Source organism: Pleurodeles waltl, chromosome 4_2 (assembly GCF_031143425.1).
Source record: "Pleurodeles waltl isolate 20211129_DDA chromosome 4_2, aPleWal1.hap1.20221129, whole genome shotgun sequence".
NCBI lineage: Eukaryota > Metazoa > Chordata > Amphibia > Caudata > Salamandridae > Pleurodeles > Pleurodeles waltl.
Window position 1 is genome coordinate 85,721,344 of NC_090443.1, and position 13,334 is coordinate 85,734,677.

General features: G+C 47.0%; 1 protein-coding gene across 5 annotated transcripts in view; it reads right to left on the reverse strand.

Moving 5' to 3' along the window:
* The window catches only part of R3HDM2 (R3H domain containing 2), a 1,111,447-nt gene that overhangs the window by 408,652 nt on the left and 689,461 nt on the right, over nt 1-13,334 (reverse strand). The gene's annotated exons all lie outside the window — the stretch shown is intronic.

Consider the following 13,334-nt stretch of genomic DNA (forward strand, 5'->3'; position numbering starts at 1 on the left):
ACATGGGTCAAAACCATGTGGTAAGACTATTTGGAGAAGGGGCTACCCTTATTAACAGGTCCAGAGGCAACAAAGAGTTGCCTTGGTAGGCAAAAACCGATCAGTGTGCTGCACATAAAATGTTAAATAGCTCAAAATTCAGAGAGTTTGAAAGCACTCTACTGCTGATGTAGCGGCATGGGGGGTGGATGGGTGCCAAGGTCGAAGTCAGAGTCTGTGACCAATGTTAGTCAATGGAGACTGAGGGGGACTGAAAAGGCGTTGCTTCCAGGTAAGTACAGTCAGTCAGTGTCAGTGGTTAGTTCCTGAGGTTTGAGGCAATCACTGGGTGGGGGGGTACAAGGTAGCTCCAAACTTACACCCTAAGCAGCAAAGGGGCAGCAGGGTGCAGTGTGCTAACACAGTGTCAGGATTCCAATGCTATCCAATGGAGACAGAGGGCATCCGTTGCAGTGCTGCTAACAGGGGAGTAGAGCAGAGTCAGGGGTGAATCTCATGTGGTGGAAGCCAGGACAAGGGGGCCCACAAGGCAGCACCAAACTTACACCCTCAGTGGCACAGGAGCAGCCGGGTGCAGACAGCCAACACAGCGCCAGGCTCCCAATGTTAGTCAATGAAGGAGATCACTTTCAGAAATGGGCTGCTGGCTCTGGCCAGGAGGCTAGGCGAGGTCAACCCACAGCTGCCCAGGTAAGCTGAGATGCCAAGGGTCATAGGTACACCGATTGGTCTAGCTCCCCAAGGCCCAGGGGCTCCGGGTGCAGGGGTGTCTTTTGGCATCAAACAGCTTACTGGGCAGGTCGCGGTCAAGGGTAGCCCTCAGATTTAGGCTGCAAGCGTTGCTGTGGAGACCAGACGGGGTCAGCCCACAATGGTCTCTGGGTCAGAAGCTATGGGGAACCTTCAATGGATTGGTTAGCAACTTGGACTCTGGCCATGGGTGTCGGATGCAAAGGTGGTTCCAGCCGGCGGTTTTGCAGTTCCTCAGACTTCTTTCTTCTTTGGAGAGGTTTCTTTTGGACAGGTCCACTGTCAATGCGAGTTCTTGTTCTTTAATGAAGGAAGGCTATCCTCCTAAGGCTTTGGAGGTTACTGGGCTGCAGGACAGATGTGTTCTGGGGCAGGTTCTTTAAAGGCTACAGACAGGCCAGTAGTGCTGGGGCTAAGTCAGTTGTTGTCTTCAGTCTTCTCTGCTGGGCGGCTTCTGTGTTGTCCGGCTCTTCTTAGGTTGACAGGAATCTGATACTAGGGTTCAGGGGTGCCACCTAAATACTGAATTTAGGAGCGTTAAAGGGAGTGCCAGGTGGTAGCCAATGGGGTACTCACCTTTAGGGTGATTACATTCTTCCTCTGACCACTACCTTTGGGAAGTGGCATAGCCCTAACCCTATTTTCCTAATTCCTTCCATGCAAGATGGAGGAATTAAAGTAGTGTTCACTTCAGCTCATCCACCCTAAGGATGGGACTGGCATGAAGTGGGAACACCTCCTAATTTACTTAATTTTCCCGCCAGTCCTGCTGCCAAAAATGGTGTCAGCAACTAGGGGGGGGGGGGGGGGGGGCAGAGTTCGCCCTCCTCCACCATTTGGAGAGGCTGGGTCGCATTTTAAAGGAGGCAAGGCCTTTGAAGCTCCCTACCCAGGAATGTCCATCCTGCCTGATAGAGGAAGTTACATCTCTGCCCGGCGCATGCTTTTGTTCTGAACCTTCAAGAACATTGGCTCTCATCGCAGGGGGCCAGAACCCTAACAAGGCTGCATTGGTTCTGACCAGTCAGTGTTTAGTTTAGTTTAGCAGATTTATACAGAGCATGGCTACCCGAAGGCCTCCCAGCGCTAAAAAGGAAGTGACATTCAGTGCAAGAGTCCAAGCTATGTGAGAGATTGAGAAATTAAATCAGATAAAGGAAGGTCTTTAATTTTTCCGGAATGGTAGTTCCAGGGGCTCCAGCCGAAGTTCTGGAGGTAGGAGGTTCCAGAGGCCAGCTGCCTTAACTGAGAAGGAGTTGCCTCCCCAAGAAGATCTCTTGAACCATGGTATGTGAACTAACTGGGAGGTGGAAGATCTCAGGGTTCTTGTGGGAATATAAGGGGAGATGCCATGTCTGAGAAAATGAGGGACTTTATTGAGAGCTTTATGTACCATGCATAGGGCTTTAAAGCGGATCCGTTGTTTTATTGGCAGCCAATGGAGGGAGGTCAGTGCTGATTTGGCTGATTGATGTTTAGGTATGTTCATCAAAAGTCTTGCGGACGCGTTCTCCACCACCTGAAGTCTCTTCAATACGTACTCAGGAGAGCTAAGAAAGAGGGAATTACCATGGTCTAGACCGGAGAGTATCACAGTCTTGACCAGAATTCTTCTGGCTAGAGGTGGCAGAAGATTGAGAAATTTCCTTAGAGTTCTCATGAGACCAAAGCAAGAGGAAGAAATCAATTTAGCTTGGTGTTCCATTGCGAGGCGACCATCAAGCCAAAAACCTAGGTTCTTTATATGAACCTTAGGGACGGGGAGTTTGCTGAAGGCCTCTGGGTAGAGAGCCAAAAGATTAGGAGGGGCACCATTGCCCACAATCATAACTTCTGACTTCCCATCATTAAGTTTCAATTTGGACATATTCATCCATTTGCCAATCTCAGCTAGACAGGAAGAAAAATTTGGCGGTGAAGAATCATTGATATTAGAAAAGGAGACTACCAATTGGGTGTCGTCAGCATATGTGATTACCAAGAGGTCATATGGTTTTACAACGTTAGCCAGGGAGGAGAGCTATACATTGAAAAGGGGTGGGGCTCAAAGAAGAACCCTGTGGGACACCACAGGTAAGGGGGAATATATTGGACAGAAAAGAACGGTCCAGAACTTGAACGGTTCAGCCCTTCAGAAAAGAGGAGAGCCAGGTTAATGCCTTGCCTACTATTCCTATATTAGAAAGCCTATCAAGAAAGATATTATGATCTTCTGTGTCAAAAGCGGCACTGAGGTCAAGTAGAATGATGGCTGCATGTCCACCTTGATCTGATAATTAACGGGTAGCTTCAATAACTGCTAGCAATGCTGATTCTGTGCTATATTGAGGTCTAAATCCCATTTGAGTGGGGTCTAGGAGTTCATGATCTTCGAAATAACATGTAAATTGCTTATTGACATGTTTTTCCAAAATTGTGGCTAGAATTGGAAGAAGAGCGATGGGCCTATAGTTACTGAGAATAGTAGGATCAAGCTTGGGCTTTTTCAATTAGGGTTTGACAATGGCATGTTTCATAGATTGTGGTAGGAATCCTATGGTTAAGAAGTGGTTGAGGATACTCGTCAGGGGCGGAACAATGATATCAGAGGCCAATGCAAGAGTATTAGGAGGAGCAGGGTCCAGGGGAGAGCCGGATTTGATGGTGTGAAGGAAATTAGTGACCACTATCTCTGTCAAAGGTTGAAAAACTGCAAGTAAAACCCGTGGAGATTGCGCAGTAACTGGCTGGTAGCTGGATTCATGATTGGATGTAGCTGAGACAGACAAGTAAATGTCAGTAACCTCCTCCTGGAAGAAGGCTGCTAATTTATTACTGTGCTCAATCGAAGCCTCCATAGGTGGGTCATCTAGAGATATATGGGTGAGTTCTTTAAAAATGTGAAAGATCTCTTTCTGAGAATTAGCTGATTGCTCTATTCTGGTACTGTAAAAAGAGGATTGAGCTAGTTTAATGGAATCATGATAGTTCCTAATGGCTGCTCTGTATACTTTTTTCGAGGAAATGCTATAGTCTTTCCTCCAAAGTCTTACCAACGTCTTGCACTCTTTTGTTCTAGCAAGTAGGGAGTGAACCAGGGGTTAGATTTATGTTTAGGTCTTTGTCATGGTCTTAAGAGGCAGGGTGGAATCTAAGGAGGTAAAGATCCAGTTGTTAAAGGATTCTACAGATGTGTCCACACTAGAAGTTGGTAGGTTTCAAGGGGGCACCTCTAAGGTTCCCTCTGAATGCATGCATTAATAAATCCATCACTGGATTCAGTGAGGTTTTATTAATATGAGATGTTTGATACCAAACATCCCTGTTGTCAGTAAAGGCATCATGTAGCTGGGGAACACAACGACCAGTGCCCAGCACATGTACTTAAAACGTTTGCACTGTTCACTTACAATGTCTGAGAATCAACAAAGACATAGCAGGGGCATATATACCCATGCAGGTATGCCCTCACACGTAATATAATGCACCCTGCCTTTAGGGCTGGAAGGCCTGCCAGAGGGGTTACTTACATATATTGCGTGCAGGTGACAGGGCAAACAGGCTGTGTGCCATGTTGTTTTCATTTCAGTTCCGCACCAATGCACGGAGCCTGCAAAATCAGCTTTGTGTGCACTTTAGTGAGAGGTGTGAGAGGGTCCCTGAGAGTGGCACAATCTGTGCTGCAACCCTCTGGGGCTTTCCTTTAGTACCCCATGCCCTAGGTACCAGGGGCACCATTTACTAGTGCAGTGACAACTAAAGGTTTGCCAATTGGGAAAAATGACTGTGCAGTTTTAGGGAAAGCGATCTGTCACTGGGGAACTGTTGAGCAGTGACCCAGTGCACTTTCAGACGAAATTGCACCAGAAATCAGGCACAAAGTGTGTGTATGTGGGGGAGGGGGGGGAAGACATGGTCTGGGGGTGACCATGTCAAAAGAGGCACTTTCTTACATGATCCTCCTCCCAAACAAAAGAGGAAGAAGCTAACCCTTCCCAGGGGAGCCGTCTTCTTCTAAGTGGAAGAACCTGGAAAGGCCATCTGCATTGGTTACCTTTCATTTGCATTAGCCATCTGAGAGGCATGTGGTCAGTTTAAATAAGGAAGTGAGAACCAAACAAGTATGGTCTTAGCTTCTTCAGGGACCAAACCACAGCGAAGGCTTCCCTCTCAATGGCACTCCAAAGCTGCTCTCTGGGGAGTAAACATCTGCTAATGAAAGCAACAGGTTAGTCATGGCCATCATCATTGATTTGGGACAGGACTGCCCCTATCCCATGTTCAGAGGCATCTGTCTGCACAATGAACTGCTTAGAGTAATTTGTAGCCTTTAGAACGGGTGCAGAGCACATTGCTTCTTTCACGGTGTCAAAGGCCTGTTGACAGCTGACTGCCCAGTTTACCTTTTTCAGCACCTTTTTGCATGTGAGTTCTGTGAGGGGTGCCACAATGGTGCCATAGCCCTTCATAAATATTCCGTAATACAGAGTCAAGCCAAGGAATGCCCTGACTTGGATCTGGGTTGTCGGAGCTACCCAGTCCAGAAAAGTCTGGATCTTGGGTTGGAAGGTTGAACTTGGCCTCCACCAACAAGGTGTCTCACGTTTACAACCTGACCCTGCCCTATCTGGCACTTGCTTGCCTTGATAGTGAAGCCTGCACTTTTCAGAGCCTCAAGGTCCTTTCCGGGGTGCATCAGGTGATCATGCCAGGTAGAGCTGGAGACAGCAATATCATCTAGATATGCTGCACTAAGGTCTTCTTACACAGCAAGAACTTTGTTCACCAACCTTTGAAAGGTAGCAGGGGCATTCTTCAGACCAAATAGCATAACAGTGAACTGATAATGTTCATCAGGAGCAGAGAATGCAGATCTTTCTTTTGCTCCTGACATCAGGCCTATCTGAGCGTACCCTGGTGTGAGATCAAAAGTACTCAGATATTTGGCTGCTCCCAATCTGTCAATGACCTTGTCTGCTCCTGGAATTGGGTGAGCATCTGTCTAGGTTACTGCATTGAGTCCCTTGTAGTCCACACATAACCTCATCTCTTTCTTTCCACCCTGGGAGTGAGGTTGGGGGACTAGTACAACTGGGCTGGCCCAGGGGCTCAATGACTTCCAATTCCAGTATCTTGCCGACTTCAGTTTTGATGCTATCCTTGCCATGGTCATACTGTCTGTACGAAAATAAGTTATATACCTGTAACTGTAGTTCTCTCCAGTATTTGAACCTTTCATAGATTCACATTCTTGAATCGTTCCCTGGTACCATGTAATAGTAATACCATGATAAAAGATAAAGCACAAAGGCCCTAGGGCCTTCAATTTTGCAGTCTATCCTATAGTCTATTTAAAAAAAGAAGTCAAACTTAGCCCTCAGCCAATCAGGCTGCAGTGCTCTTTAGAACACTCCTGAGAGAAGCTCCAGTCCCTCAGATTACCATAGCACAAGTGCTGGAGAACCATATTAGAATGGAAAGGAGATAGACTCAGGGGAGGTGGGTGGGTCACATGTGAATCTATGAAAGCTTCAAATACTGGAGAACTACAGTCACAGGCAAGTAACTTGTTTTCTTACTCAAGTACTGGAACTTTTATAGATTCAAATGCTTGAATTAGAGTACAAAGCAGTAGTGCAGCACAATGTAATGACATATGCAAGTGCTTTCAAATGATACCAACAAGATATGTTACCCACTATTTAGAGATAGCAAAGCAAAACATCTGCATACATCTTAAAAACTATGCAGCATGTAAACACTTTCTGTTTTATACCTTTAATGCAAACAATGTGCAGAACTAAACAAGGATGGTGGGATAGCTCAACTTTACCAGAAAAGATGTCTTACGACTGCCTGGCCCACCGCTACCTCCCCTCAAAAAGTGGAATTGAGGCAGTAATATTGCGTAAAGGTATGTCTATTCTTCCAGGTAGCTGCTCTGCTAATGTCCTGGAGTGGTAGCCCTACATACAGTGAAGTTGAGGTTGACACAGCCCTCACAGAGTTAGCATGGACAGAAGTCTGTAAGGGCTTGCCTTGTGGCAAAATCGAATCTCAGCGGCTATTCATCTCGCAAAGCTTTGTTTAGAAAAGCGTTGGCCCCTTCTTGGTGCACTACAGGCGACAAATAAGTGGTTAGTCCTATGGAATGATATAGTCCTATTGAGGTAGAATTTGATGCACCTTTTAACGTCTAAAGAATGTAGAGCCCTTTCCGCTGAATAAGCGGCTCATTGATATGAAAGTTCAAAGGAAATTTAGGTATGAATCATGGGTTTGTGCGCAGGATTATCCTGTCATTTCTAAACTGTAAGAAAGGTTCCGGAAACGTCAAGGCTTGGATCTCATTGACCTGTCTGGCTGATGTGAGAGCCACCAGGAGGGTTACTTTCCAAGAAAAACTTCAAAGTGAATCTGTGAATAGGCTCAAATGGCTGTTTCATGAGATGTGCGAGGACAGTGTTTAGATGCCACGAAGGAGGGGGCGGTCTGAATGGTGGGAAGACCCTGAAAAGCCCTTTCAGGAATTGCTTGATGAGTCTGGAGGAGCATGATGAGGGTGTCCTTTGCGAACATCTAAAAGAAGAAATGGCGCTCAAATGAACTCAGGAGGTATGAGCTAGGCCTGAACGTCCCAAATGTAAAAGGTAGGGTAATTCATATCTGCTCCAGTGAGGAAGACAATAGATGTATCTGATGCTGTTAGCACCATAAACAGAACCTCTTTCACTTACAAGAGTAAGTTATGTTATTGTTGGTAGCTCTGGCCCTGGAGAGTATTTCCATGCACTCTAGCAGGATGTTCAGATGGGCAAACTTGTTGTGCTCAGATGCCATGTGATAGGTGAAAAGATTCTGCATTTGGATACAAGACTTGACCCTTGTTCATGGTCAGATGGTAAGGAGAGACTGTAGGAAGCTGGCTTTGTATATGCTATACCAAAGTAAGGTATAGTGTGCAGAGACCAGTGGATCCGCAGAGGCTAATGTTGATAATATTAAAGCTCCCTTTTGGGGTAGTGTGATTGAGCAGTTAAAATTTATCAGAGGGTACTGCTAAGCATTTGTTGTACACACACAGTCAAGAAGTGAGGCACACACTCAATGACTAACTCCAGGCAAATGTTTTATGCATTAAAAATATACTTTGTTATTTTATTTCTAGAACCCTAGAACCAAAAGGATCTTTGTTGCATACAAGTACAGTTTCAAGAATCTATCCCTTTCAAGTATCAAATGCACTTTGTTTAGAAATTACTGGTAAAATAGTTTACAGTTAAGTAAAACTTTTCAATTTCAAAAGTAGACAGTGCAGTTTCTCACAGAAAGCAATGCAGTTCTAGGGGAGGAAAAGTAACAACACAATTTGCAGGTAAGTACTGGACTTAGGATCCTGGTCTTCGGGGTTAGGGTGTCCGCAGGGCAAAGTTTAGAAAGACACCAAAGGTGCATCACTAGCAACACGGGGCCAGCCAGGAGCCGAGGTCAAAGTTGGAGTCACCCAATGAAATCCTATAGAGAGTGGGGGCACTTATAAACAGCTTGCAAGTAAGTATCCATGACTTCAGGGCACAGACCTGGGGGTTTAGATCAGCACCAAAGGGGGGCCACAGGTCAGCACCAAACACACACCCTCAGTGGCACTGCCGGGAGCAAGGTACAACCACAGCATCAGGTGCTCAATGCTTTTCAATGGAGGAACCTTGGGGGGTCACAGAGAGGCTGCAGATTTGATCCAGGGAGTTGGCTAAAGAAAATTAACAGCTGGACAGGTAAGTAGAGAGCCTTATGGACGCTGCTGGACCGTCAGTGGAGTTCTCAAACGCCAGGAGGCTGCGGGAGCAGAGGTGCCTTTAAGCATCTTCACTGGAGCCGGTCGCAGTCAGGGGGGTCTTCTGGATTTAGGCTGCAGATGACATCGGGTTGGTCAGGAGGGGTCAATCCAGGGTGGACTTGAAGTCGGCATCACCTGGGGACCTTCTCTAGACTGTTGGGCTAACAGGACTCGTGCCGTGGGCATCGGGTGCAGTGTGGACAGGACTCGTGGATCCGGGAGGGTCTGGAGTCCTTCTTGGAGAGTTCTTTGTGGACAGGGCAGCTGTCCTCAGGAGACCTAGGTCCTTGGGTGACCTAGGTCCTTGGGTAGGTAGGCAGTCCTCTGGGGGTTAGTAGATGTTGCTGGCCCTGCATGGTGCATCGCCTTTTTGTGGCATTAGTCCTGAAGCTTCAGACAGGCCAGTAGGACTGGGGTCAAGTCAGATGTTGTCTGGAGTCTTTCTCTGCTGGTGCAGCTCTTCGTCCCTCCTTCTTTCAGGTCACCAGAAATCTGAAGAGCAGGTTCAGGGGTGCCCCTAAATACTAGATTTTGGGGCATTACAGGGTTCAGAGGGCAGAAGCCAATGGCACTGTACTAGAGGGTGGCTACACCCTTAATGTGCCCATTCACTTTGGGGAGGGGGCAAATTCCTAACCCCATTGACTAACATCCCCCAAAACAAGATGGGGGATTCTGTCAGCTCTGAGCACCATAGTAGTGTTCCCAGCTGGGGTGGGCACTCCTCTTGCTGTTTACTAATTTTCCCTGACAGACCTGCCACCAAAAGTGGGACTTGGTCTAGGGGGCAAGCATCTCCACTAGCTGGAGTGCCCTGAGACAGTGTAACCAAAGGCAGGAGCCTTTGAGGTTCACCACCAAGTATTGCAGTTCTTGCAAGGGGGTGTGTGAATCATCTCCACCTAGAGCAGGCTTAGTCTCTGACCCCAGAGAGCTCAAAAGCTCTCACCCCCATGGGGTCAGAAACTTGTCTGTTAGTGGCAGGCAGGCACAGACAGACCAGTCAGACTCACACTAGAGGGTTGGGTGAAATATAGGTGGCATCTCTACAATACCCTCTGTTAGCATTTTTCAATAAATCCAACAATGGCATCAGTGTGGGTTTATTGAGTGGAGAAATTTGATACCAAACTTTACATTCTTCAGTGAATGCATCATGAAGCTGTGGAGTTCATAATGACAAACTCCCAGCCGATGTTCTCAATATGGCCACACTTCTCTTACAATGTCTAAGAATAGACATGGACATACTAGGGGTATATCGGTCATGCAGCTATGCCCTCACCTGTGGTATAGTGTATCCTGACTTAGGGCTGTAAGGTCTGCTAGAGGGGTGACTTACCTAAGCCACAGGCAGTGGTTTGTGGGTATGTCACCCAGAGAGGGATGCCATGTCGACTATCTTTTTATTCCCCACCATCACACACAATCCTCAATGGCAGTGTGCATGTGTTTGGTGAGGGGTCCCTAAAGGTGGCACAATAAGTGCTGCAGCCCTTAGAGACCCTCCCTGGCCACTGGGCCCTTGGCACCACTGGTACCTTTTACAAGGGACTTAGCTATGTGCAGGGGTTTGTCAATTGTGGAAGTAATGGTACAGTTTAGGGAAAGAACACAGGTGCTGGGGCCTGGTTAGCAGGTTCCCAGCACACACTCAGTCAAGTTAGCATCAGGTATCAGGCAAACAAAGTGGGAGGGCAACCATGCAAACGGGTCACTTTCCTACAGAGACCTTCAAAGGGATGGGAGGTTTCACTGAGAGTAGGAGAAGCTCTGTAAACCAGTGTTGGCAAGGCCGCACTTGTGCTATTAAGACCAGTGTGCAGGACTCAATCTTTATTTTGGTGAGTACCTTGGAATCCGGGTAAAGGCGTAAGCAAAGATTCCGTACCATGCGATCAAAAATGCATTCCCCAAATGTCCCGGATGGTGAAGCCAGCCTGAGAAGAATCAGCATTTGGTGTTGAGGGCTGGCAGAGAGATCTAGATTGCGTGCTCCCCACTGGGAGAGTACGTGGTTGACAGTCTCCTAGTCTAGCTCCCAATTGTGACAAGCTGATTTTGTTTGCTGAGAGTGTCCGCTATCTCGTTCTGCTTCCCTGGAACGTGCTCTGCACGTTAATGCACTCAGTGTGTGATGGCGTAATTCCAAATGTCTTGTGATTCTCAAGAGAGAAAAGACGTCGTACCTCGCTGCTTGTTCAAGTAGAGCATTGTGGTGGTATTGTCTGTTGTTATGAGAACCTCTTAGTTGGCATTCCTGGGAAGGAAAGCTGCAGGGCCAGATGAACTGCTTTCAGCTCGAAGAGATTGATGTGCAAACTCCGATCTGGTACCTACCACTTACTTTCAGGACCTACAGTGTCAGCAGCATGCTCCCCAGCCTTCCAGCGAGGCATCGGTGGTAATGACCAATGGAGATGGTTGAGGGAGTAAAGACTGACTGAGAGGTGTTTCTTCTTAGTCCACCAACCTAGGGTCTTGGCCATGAATGGAGTGATCATGATGAGATCGTCAAAATCGCCTAGGGCTTGAATCCATCGGAGGCTTAGCTCCTCTTGGAGGGGACGCATCCGTAGACTGCAGAACGGCACCAGAGGGATGCACGAGGACATCATCCCTAATAATGAGTTGTAAAGGTGTACTGAAAGATGCTTTCTTTTCTGAATGGCCTTTGCCAATGCAGTCTTTGCTGTCTTTCTGCAGTGGGACATGCTATGTTGGACGTGGTGCCCATGTTTGCCCCCGAAAAGGTTGTAGTCCGCAAGGGAGGAGAACTGGACTTTTTTCCAATTGAGAGTAAGGCCAAGCTCGCCAAACAAGGCAATGCATGCTTTTGTAGATCACTGTGCTGCCTGCGAAGACTTTGCCTTGAAAAGCCAGTGGTCCAAGTTCAGGAAGATTTGGAGTTTCTGTTTTTTTAAGGATGTGGCCACAGGTGCCAGGCACTTTGTGAATATCCTGGGAGCGGATTTTGGATCAAACGGTAGGACTCGAAACTAGTACTGGCTGCTGCCTACAGTGAATCTTAGCAATTGTCTGAGGGAAGGGTGGATTGGGATATAGAAGCACACATCTTGCAGATCAAGGGTGGACATATAATCCCTGTAGTTTAAAGGGAGGAGGATATCCTGTAGCATTACCATGTGGAATGATTGCTTCTTGAAACAGATGTTTAAATCTCTGAGGTAGAGGATGGGCTGTCATTCCTTTCACTTTTTGCGAATTAAGAAGAACAGGGAGTAGAATCCTTTTGAGAAAGAACGCTCTCTATTGCCCCTTTCTGAAGCATGATGTTGACCTCCACTTTGAACTTATGGAGATGCTTGGGGATAGATTTGGGTGGAGGGTTGAATGGTGGAATCTGGACAACCTCTAGAGTGTGTCTGAACTGAACACTGTCTAGGTCCCATTGGTCCGATGTTATCTCCTGCCACCAATGGAGGAATGAGGATATTCTGCCCCTCAGTCTTAATATCTGATGGGATAGGGGAAGCCTTGGATAGATCTTTGATGGCGAGTAGAGTCTTTCACCTGATGAGCTGGTCACCCTCTGGGTGCAGGCCTGTTGTATGCCGCTTGAAGGGGTTGTCTTTAGGTGCACTGCGGCCAAAACTTCTGGGAGGTAGATGTGTAAGTGTGGGTATATATATTGTTGATAACCTTTTCTATATGAAAGCATTCCACGTCCTCTGGCTCCACAAGTCTTCCTGAACTGCTGTGTACCCAGTGACTTTGTGGTTTGTGTGCCAGTTTTAATGGCTTGTAGAGCCTCAAACATGTTTGTTAAACAAGGCTTGCACGTGGGGGGTGGGGGGGCTGGAGGGGAGAGGGGGACATGACATCTAGGATCTTATTCTCTACCTCTGGGCGAAAGGATGTACCTTCTAACCATCCTTGTCTCCTGAGTACAGCAGAACCCGTAAGCTGACGAAGTGCAGTGGAGGCAATATCCATAGCGCAGTCAATCTCTGCTGATGTTCTCTCTCCCTCTTGTAAGATATTTTTTGCTTCCAGCTTGGCCTCTTCTGAAAGCTGGTCTATGTATGGGGCGATATCAGCCCATGACTATTGTATCTGCCCAACTCTGCCAAAGAGTTGGCCACCCTCACTGTGAGACTTGACAGATGCAAACCACTTACCAATGTTGTCTAAACGTCTGCTCTCCATGTCAGGAGGCGCAGAAATCAGGGTGGAGAGATTCTTAGATTTTCTTTGAACTGCTTGAGCAATAACTGAATTTGGGTGTGGATGACCAATTAGGCAAGCCGGAGGGTATTCTGGGGCTTTATATTTCTTATAAAAGCATGGAAGGACTGCAGTGACTGTTGTAGGATTTCTCAATACTTTCAAACCCTCCTCCCATATCTTGTTGACGATGGGCATGGAGCACACACATTTTCCTGACATGGCTCTTTAAAGTCAGATAAGAAGCAGTCCATCTGCTTTGATGGTATTGGAAGTGCAAATCTTTTAGCATGTTTCAAGGAAATTATGAAAACCTCCAATGCCTTCGGAAGGCGAGTAGCCCATCATGGGTGAAGAAGACAATGGAGTAGGGATTATATTGTTATACCATTCATTGTTAACATTGCAGAGTACTTCTTTCTCTGGTTTGTTGTTCATGGTGTCCGGGTCCTGAAGCAGAGCTGTGGATAATGTATGGACTGTTGTTAGAAGCAAAGATGTAGGCCTCTGGAGCGGGGTGGTTGATTGAGGCGCTGGGGATCTAGTAGGTTTAGGTGGTTGAAGCACAGTCTCTCCAGTG